The sequence below is a fragment of the Apostichopus japonicus genome, chromosome 5 (genome assembly GCF_037975245.1).
Source record: "Apostichopus japonicus isolate 1M-3 chromosome 5, ASM3797524v1, whole genome shotgun sequence".
Lineage (NCBI taxonomy): Eukaryota > Metazoa > Echinodermata > Holothuroidea > Aspidochirotida > Stichopodidae > Apostichopus > Apostichopus japonicus.
The window spans coordinates 725,572-734,186 of record NC_092565.1 but is presented as its reverse complement, the minus strand read 5'-3'; the positions used below and the strand labels follow the sequence as shown (position 1 = coordinate 734,186).

The 8,615-nt window shown below is 56.7% G+C and overlaps 3 non-coding genes across 3 annotated transcripts in view; all 3 read left to right on the top strand.

Annotated features, from left to right (window-relative positions):
• Window positions 1–3,999: 3,999 nt before the first annotated feature.
• LOC139968373 (small subunit ribosomal RNA) lies at window positions 4,000–5,875 on the top strand. Its single transcript, XR_011793377.1, has one exon. It is a non-coding gene; the product is annotated as a small subunit ribosomal RNA (ribosomal RNA).
• A 604-nt stretch (window positions 5,876–6,479) lies between these two features.
• On the top strand, window positions 6,480–6,639 carry LOC139968493 (5.8S ribosomal RNA). The gene has a single exon (XR_011793489.1). It is a non-coding gene; the product is annotated as a 5.8S ribosomal RNA (ribosomal RNA).
• A 436-nt stretch (window positions 6,640–7,075) lies between these two features.
• The window catches only part of LOC139968458 (large subunit ribosomal RNA), a 4,030-nt gene continuing 2,490 nt past the window's right edge, over window positions 7,076–8,615 (top strand). Inside the window, exon 1 of the ribosomal RNA XR_011793456.1 lies at window positions 7,076–8,615. This exon is cut by the window's right edge and continues 2,490 nt beyond it. This is a non-coding gene — a ribosomal RNA (large subunit ribosomal RNA).

Sequence of the window (8,615 nt, the reverse complement as noted above, 5' to 3'; positions counted from 1 at the left end):
GTTGACGGCAGAACGACCCGCGAACACATGCATAGAGTTGTGACCATTGTCAACTTGAATGTATCGGGCGCTGGCCTGTGTGTGCCCGACGGAGACGGCAGAACGACCCACGAACACATGCATAGAATTTGGACTTCCTTGAAGAAGACGTTGACATAAAAAAAAAAAAAAAAAAGTCAAGCGGGTACTGGCTCAAGTGTGCCCGACGGTGACGGTAGAACGACCCGCGAACACATGCATAGAGTTGTGACCATTGTCAACTTGAATGTATCGGGCGCTGGCTGGGATGTGCCCGGCGGAGACGGCAGAACGACACGCGAACACATGCATAGAGTTTGTGACCGTTGTCAACTTGAATGTATCGGGCGCTGGCTGGGATGTGCCCGGCGGAGACGGCAGAACGACACGCGAACACATGCATAGAGTTTGTGACCGTTGTCAACTTGCATGAATCGGGTACTGGCCTGTGTGCGCCCGACGTTGACGGTAGAACGACCCACGAGCACATGCATAGAGTTGTGACCGTTGTCAACTTGAATGTATCGGGCGCTGGCTGGGATGCGCCCGGCGGAGACGGCAGAACGACACGCGAACACATGCATAGTGTTGTGACCATCGTCAACTTGAATGTATCGGGCGCTGGCTAGGATGTGCGCGGCGGAGACGGCAGAACGACACGCGAACACATGCATAGAGTTTTGACCACTGTCAACTTGAATGTATCGGGCGCTGGCCTGTGTGTGCCCGACGGAGACGGCAGAACGACCCACGAACACATGCATAGAATTTGGACTTCCTTGAAGAAGACGTTGACTTAAAAAAAAAAAAAAAAAGTCAAGCGGGTACTGGCTCAAGTGTGCCCGACGGTGACGGTATAGAACGACCCGCGAACACATGCATAGAGTTGTGACCATTGTCAACTTGAATGTATCGGGCGCTGGCTGGGATGTGCCCGGCGGAGACGGCAGAACGACACGCGAACACATGCATAGAGTTGTGACCGTTGTCAACTTGAATGTATCGGGCGCTGGCTGGGATGTGCCCGGCGGAGACGGCAGAACGACACGCGAACACATGCATAGAGTTTGTGACCACTGTCAACTTGCATGTATCGGGTACTGGCCTGTGTGCGCCCGACGTTGACGGTAGAACGACCCACGAGCACATGCATAGAGTTGTGACCGTTGTCAACTTTAATGTATCGGGCGCTGGCTGGGATGTGCCCGGCGGAGACGGCAGAACGACACGCGAACACATGCATAGAGTTGTGACCGTTGTCAACTTGAATGTATCGGGCGCTGGCTGGGATGTGCCCGGCGGAGACGGCAGAACGACACGCGAACACATGCATAGAGTTTGTGACCATTGTCAACTTGCATGTATCGGGTACTGGCCTGTGTGCGCCCGACGTTGACGGTAGAACGACCCACGAGCACATGCATAGAGTTGTGACCGTTGTCAACTTGAATGTATCGGGCGCTGGCTGGGATGTGCCCGGCGGAGACGGCAGAACGACACGCGAACACATGCATAGAGTTTGTGACCACTGTCAACTTGCATGTATCGGGTACTGGCCTGTGTGCGCCCGACGTTGACGGTAGAACGACCCACGAGCACATGCATAGAGTTGTGACCATTGTCAATTTTAATGTAGCGGGTACTGGCCTGTGTGTTCCCGACGTTGACGGCAGAACGACCCACGAGCACATGCATAGAGTTGTGACCGTTGTCAACTGAAATGTATCGGGCGCTGGCTGGGATGTGCCCGGCGGAGACGGCAGAACGACACGCGAACACATGCATAGAGTTTTGACTTCGTTACAGAGGACGTTGACAAAAAAAAAATAATAATAATAATATCAAAAAAAACAAAACATGGTCAACTTTAGTGTAACGGGTATTGGCTTAAGTGTGTGACCCAATGGTCAGAATGAGTGGGCAGAGTGAATCGGATTATATATTAAGGGGAGTGTCTTGTCTCGCCGGTCGATCTTCAAATTGTAGAAGTTTCCTCATATATCTCCTTGATTTCGTCAAGATATATCCGGCACGGGAGCAACCCCGACACTCCTCTGAAAATACGGGTCGCTCCCATGTGAGAAGGTCGATGGTGTGATCGACGGCACGAGTGTCATGCGACCGGGCGAGGGCCGAGTAATTAGCCGACGGTGATGCACACATGCGTAGGCATGGGACCCGTTGTCGTTGCACGAGTCTGTGAGACGGGGCGCCGCCGGACAAGACATACCCGGCACGGGAGCAACCCCGGCACTCCTCTGAAAACACGGGTTGCTCCCGGGTGAGAAGGTCGATGGTGCGGTCGATGGCACGAGTGTCATGCGACCGGGCGAGGGCCGAGATTTAGGCCGACGGTGATGCACACAGGCGTAGGCTGGGACTCGTCGTGTTGCACGAGTCTGTGAGACGGGGCGACGGCCGACCTCGACGGCAGGCCGCCCGATGCATCCGCAAGGTGTGGCTCTCGTCCGAGATTTTGAGATCTCTTTAGTGTAGCGGGTATTGGCTTAAGTGTGTGATCCAATGGTCAGAACGAGCGGGCAGAGTGAATCGGATTCTATATATGAGGGGGGTAGTAGAGTCGATCCAAGACTCGAGAAGGCTTTTAATGTCTGTCGTGTGTGTATGCGTGTCATGGTTGGACTCCAGCGGGCCCTTTCGGTAGGGTCAGCCGTCGTTTCATCGCGACCATGTGTTGCAACTCGGCGCTCAGAGCGGGGGTTTTCACCCACTCGCCCCGTGAGCAGAGGTGTCCCTCCGTGCACACGTATATATCGACGTTCAGATATGAAGCTTTCGCGGACGGGAGTCCACCCGAGACTCGAAAAGGCTCCTTGCCTGTGGTGCGTAAATATGTTTTTGCACGTCAGACCCTTGCTGGCCTTCTCGGTAGGGTCAGCCGTCGTTTCATCGCGACCATGTGTTGCAACTCGGCGCTCGGTGCGGGGGTTTTCACCCACTCGCCCCGTGAGTAGAAGGTTCTTTCGTGCATATGTATATATACAATCCCAGATATTGAGCTTTTTCATCCGCAGAACCCCCGGTGGAGAAGAGAGAGAGTAGAGATGAGAGAGAAAGGAGAAGGGAGAAGGCCTCTCGCGTTGCGTGGTCGATGGCACGAGTGCCATGCGACCAGGCGAAAGGCAAACGGCAAGCCGACGGCGACGGCAGGCCGCCCGACTCACCCGCAGAGAATCTGGGTCTCGTTCGAGATTTCGAGATCTCTTAAGTGTAGCGGGTATTGGCTTAAGTGTGTGATCCAATGGTCAGAACGAGCGGGCAGAGTGAATCGGATTCTATATATGAGGGGGGTAGTAGAGTCGATCCAAGACTCGAGAAGGCTTTTAATGTCTGTCGTGTGTGTATACGTGTCATGGTTGGACTCCAGCGGGCCCTTTCGGTAGGGTCAGCCGTCGTTTCATCGCGACCATGTGTTGCAACTCGGCGCTCAGAGCGGGGGTTTTCACCCACTCGCCCCGTGAGCAGAGGTGTCCCTCCGTGCACACGTATATATCGACGTTCAGATATTGAGCCTTTTCATCCGCAGAACCCCCGGTGGAGAAAGAGCAGGACCTCGGTGTCGTCAGATATCGAGCTTTCTCCACGGGACCCGTTCGGGCATGCTGCCGTTGCTGCGACCATGTGTTGCACTCGGCGCTCGGTACGGGCTTTTTCATCCAAGCAACGAATGCACGCTCGAGGCGTGCGATTGCTCTCCCCCTGTTCCAGTGGACGAGCCGTCGCCCTCCCGCGGTCGCTTCGAACCGGTCCCGTCTCCGAGGCGGGACCACTGCGACTCCTCTCGAGACGACCCAGTCGACTCGGGTAGAGATACACACCTCGAGAATCCCTTCGGGCGGTTCTTCGATCACTGTACCGTAATAGCACGGCATCGACAATTGAGAATTCAGAGAGAGAGAGAGGGGAGTGCGAGAGCGACTCCCGGACGGCGAACGGGCCCAGCCCGGTTCTGTCGACCGTTACCTGGTTGATCCTGCCAGTAGTCATATGCTTGTCTCAAAGATTAAGCCATGCACGTCTAAGTACAATCCTGAACATACAAGAGAAACTGCAGATGGCTCATTAGATCAGTTATGGTTTATTGGAGGAAAGTCTTATACCATGGATAACTGTGGTAATTCTAGAGCTAATACATGCAACAAAGCGCCGACCCTTCGGGGGAAGCGTGCTCTTATTAGGAACAAGGCCAGCCCGGTCCTTTCGGGGTCCGGTCTCCGCTGGTGAACTCTAGATAATCATGCCGATCGCACGGTCTTGCACCGGCGACGCTCCCTTCAAAAGTCTGCTCTATCAACTTTCGATGGTAAGTTATGCGCTTATCATGGTTGTGACGGGTAACGGAGAATCAGGGTTCGATTCCGGAGAGGGAGCCTGAGAAACGGCTACCACATCCAAGGAAGGCAGCAGGCACGCAAATTACCACTCCTGACACGGGGAGGTAGTGACAAAAATAACGATACAGGCCTCTTCGGAGGCCCTGTGATCGGAATGAGTACACTTTAAATCCTTTAACGAGGATCTACTGGAGGGCAAGTCTGGTGCCAGCAGCCGCGGTAATTCCAGCTCCAGCAGCGTATATTAAATTTGCTGCAGTTAAAAAGCTCGTAGTCGGATTTCTGGCCGGGGCGGGCGGTCCGCCGTGAGGCGTGCACTGCCCGTTCCCCCTTCTCCCCGTCAAACGGGAGTCGTGGAGATTTTTCCGGCCAGTGATTCGGTTGGTCGTGCGGTGCTCTTAACTGAGTGCCGTGCGAGACTGGAACGTTTACTTTGAGAAAATTGAAGTGTTCAAAGCAGGCCAAAGTGCCCGAACAGCTCAGCATGGAATAGTGGAAGAGGACCTCGGTTCTATTTCGTTGGTCTTGAGATCCTGAGGTAATGATCAAGAGGGACTGCCGGGGGCATTCGTATTGCGGCGTGAGAGGTGAAATTCTTGGATCGTCGCAAGACGCCCGACAGCGAAAGCATTTGCCAAGAATGTCCTTCATTGATCAAGAACGAAAGTCGGAGGATCGAAGGCGATCAGATACCGCCCTAGTTCCGACCATAAACGATACCGACTCGTAATTCGCCGGCGTTCCTCCCATGACGCGGCGGGCAACTCTCCGGAAAACCAAAGTCTTTGGGTTCCGGGGGAAGTATGGTTGCAAAGCTGAAACTTAAAGGAATTGACGGAAGGGCACCACAGGAGTGGAGCCTGCGGCTTAATTTGACTCAACACGGGGAAACCTACCCGGCCCGGACACAGTGAGGATTGACAGATTGAGAGCTCTTTCTTGATTTTGTGGATGGTGGTGCATGGCCGTTCTTAGTTGGTGGAGTGATTTGTCTGGTTAATTCCGATAACGAACGAGACTCTTGCTTGCTAAATAGTCCGGCCACCCGTCGTGGTGAGCCGCGAACTTCTTAGAGGGACAAATGGCTTTCAGCCATACGAGATGGAGCAATAACAGGTCTGTGATGCCCTTAGATGTCCGGGGCCGCACGCGCGCTACACTGGCGCAAGCAGCGGGTACATTTGCCCTCGGCCGAAAGGTCCGGGTAATCCGCTGAGACTTCTCCGTGCTGGGGACAGGGACTTGTAATTGTGTCCCTTGAACGAGGAATTCCAAGTAAACGCGAGTCATCAGCTCGCATTGATTACGTCCCTGCCCTTTGTACACACCGCCCGTCGCTACTACCGATCGAATGACTTAGTGAGGCCATCGGATCGACCGTCTGGCACCCCCGGCTTCGGCCGGTTGTCGAGGCGCGACGAGAAGACGGTCAAACTTGATCATTTAGAGGAAGTAAAAGTCGTAACAAGGTTTCCGTAGGTGAACCTGCGGAAGGATCATTAACAGAACCCTTCCCCTCCGTGATCGGAGAGGGAACAAAGGGGGAATGTCGGAAAAGCCGTCACAGAGAGACACGCGGAGAGAGCAAATTGGAAAAGCCGGGGGGACTCGAGCGGGGTTTTCACCGCCTCCTTCCCCGTTCCACGGTCGAGGTCAGACCCCGCGCTTCGCCTTCGCTCTCTCCGACAAAAAGGAGACGGGCGTGTCACACACAGACCAGCCCGGGGAGTACCCGGTTCTTCTCTCGTCGTCTGTCTCACGGAGTCTCGCGCTCCCGGTAGCTTCGAGGGAGAAGTCCCGCAAGGGTGGAGACGCCGTCGCCGTCCGCGGCGCGGCGCTCCTCGAGGCATTCTCCGCAGGGCAGAGAAGGGGCACCGGTGTCGCCCGATTTCCCCCCAGTCGGCGAGTCTGACTCGCGCGACCCGCCCTCGCGGCGGTGGGGGGAAGGAGGGAGCCCGCTTCCCCCCTCGGCTCGACGGAGGATATTTCTTTCCAGTCACAAGCAAAGAAGGCACAGAGTCCCCGTGTCCTTTCTCCTTCCGTTCCACTTCTTCCCTCGGCTCTGAGGAGAGTTTGCGAACGCGGGAGTCTTCAGTGGCAAATGACAATTCTTGGTGGTGGATCACTCGGCTCGTGCGTCGATGAAGAACGCAGTTAGATGCGAGAATTCATGTGAATTGCAGAACTCACTGATCATCGACTTATTCGAACGCAAATGGCGGCTCGGGGATGCTCTGCTCCTCGAGCCACGTCCGTCTGAGCGTCTGAAGACAATCACTCACAGAGTCGGCGTGTTCGCGCGCCGGAGGGAGCGCCCGGCCGCAGCCGTCCCTTCGACGGCCGGCTGCGTCGGGTCAGTGTCAGATGGAGTTCTGTGATGTCGGCGCCGGTGAAACTCGGCGAGCAGGCTCGATCGGTAACCGGGGGTTCGTCGGTCGTGCGACGTGCCATCGGGGTGTAGACGTATGCGCCCGTGGTGCGGTCCAGCGTCCGACCCCCCGGAACGGTCGAGGAGCCTCTGCCGGGCAGAGCCGGTCGACCCAATCGCGGGGTCTCTCGTCCTCCCGTCTGCGTTCTCGCAGGCGCATGGTAGGCCACCCTTTCCCGCCGGCGACCCGATTCTTCGGGGAGCGCCGGGGAAGGAGAGACCCCGGGTCGCCGCCTATGACTCCGATCACGTTCCACGTGTCTTTCACGATTCCAGACCTCAGATCGGATGAGATTACCCGCTGGATTTAAGCATATCACTAAGCGGAGAGAAAAGAAACTAACAAGGATTCCTTCAGTAGCGGCGAGCGAAGCAGGAAGAGCCCATCGCCGAATCCCCGCGCCCGTTTGCGGTGCGAGGGACCTGTGGCGTAAGGAAACTGAACTCCGGTCGACAGAGTCCGGCCGCAGTCCACTGTGATCGGGGCTGCAGCTTACCCGCAGCGGGTGTAAGGCCCGTAGGGCGGACTCGAAGGCCGGAGGGAAAGCTTTCCAAGAGTCGGGTTGTTTTAGAATGCAGCCCAAAGAGGGGTGGTGAACTCCATCCAAGGCTCAATACTATGCACGAGACCGATAGTCAACAAGTACCGTGAGGGAACGTTGAAAAGAACTTTGAAGAGAGGGTTCAACATTGCGTGAAACTGCCAAGAAGTAAACGGATGAGTGCCGCATGCTACATGGGGCGTCCGGTTGATTCAGGCGCGGTCGGCGCGGCAGCGTGTGCGGGTTCGGATCCCTCGGGACCGACCCGCGGCGCTTCGCCGTCCGGTCCGCGTCCGCACTTCTACCGTTCGGCGCCCTTCCCGGCGACCGACCGAAGAGCGGAGCAGAGGGGCGGGCGAGGCTGCGGCGTGCGGGGGCTTCGGCCCTCGCCGTCTTACGCCGCCCGTCACGGTTGCTCACTGCGCTCTCTGTCGAGGACTCTGCGTGACGGCCTGCCCCCCCGGGGGTTCAGGCAGCGGGGTCCGGGCCACCGGCGTCTCCGTCGGTCGCGTGCACAGCTTGCTGTCGCGTGGCCGGCGGGATCCGGAGGGTCCGGTCTCGCCGCGGCTTCGGCCGAAGCGGAGGGTCTGTCGGGCGTGAGCGAGGCCTCCTCATTCGACCCGTCTTGAAACACGGACCAAGGAGTCTAAGCAGGCTTGCAAGTCGAGGGGGTCTACCGAAACCTATCCTGGCATAACGAAAGTGAAGGTCGGCACAGGGCCGTCACGAGGCGGGATCCCGGCCCTCTGGGTCGGGCGCACCGCCACCCCGTTCCGTCCGGCTCGTCCGGTGGAGCGGAGGAAGAGCAAGCATGCTAAAACCCGAAAGATGGTGAACTATGCTCGGGCAGGAGGAAGCCAGAGGAAACTCTGGTGGATGTCCGCAGCGGTTCTGACGTGCAAATCGATCGTCCGACCTGAGTATAGGGGCGAAAGACTTATCGAACCATCTAGTAGCTGGTTCCTTCCGAAGTTTCCCTCAGGATAGCTGGTGCTCGGGAGATATTCGTGAACAATTTTATCTGGTAAAGCGAATGATTAGAGGCCTTGGGGCCGAAACGACCTCAACCTATTCTCAAACTTTCAATTGGTAAGAGGTCCGACTCGCTGGCTTGGAGCCGGACGAGTGAGAATGAACGAGTGCTCAGTGGGCCACTCTTGGTAAGCAGGACTGGCGCTGTGGGATGAACCAAACGCCTGGCTAAGCCGTCCGACTCGGTCGCACATCAGAGCCCACAAAAGGTGTTGGTTGATACAGACAGCAGGACGGTGG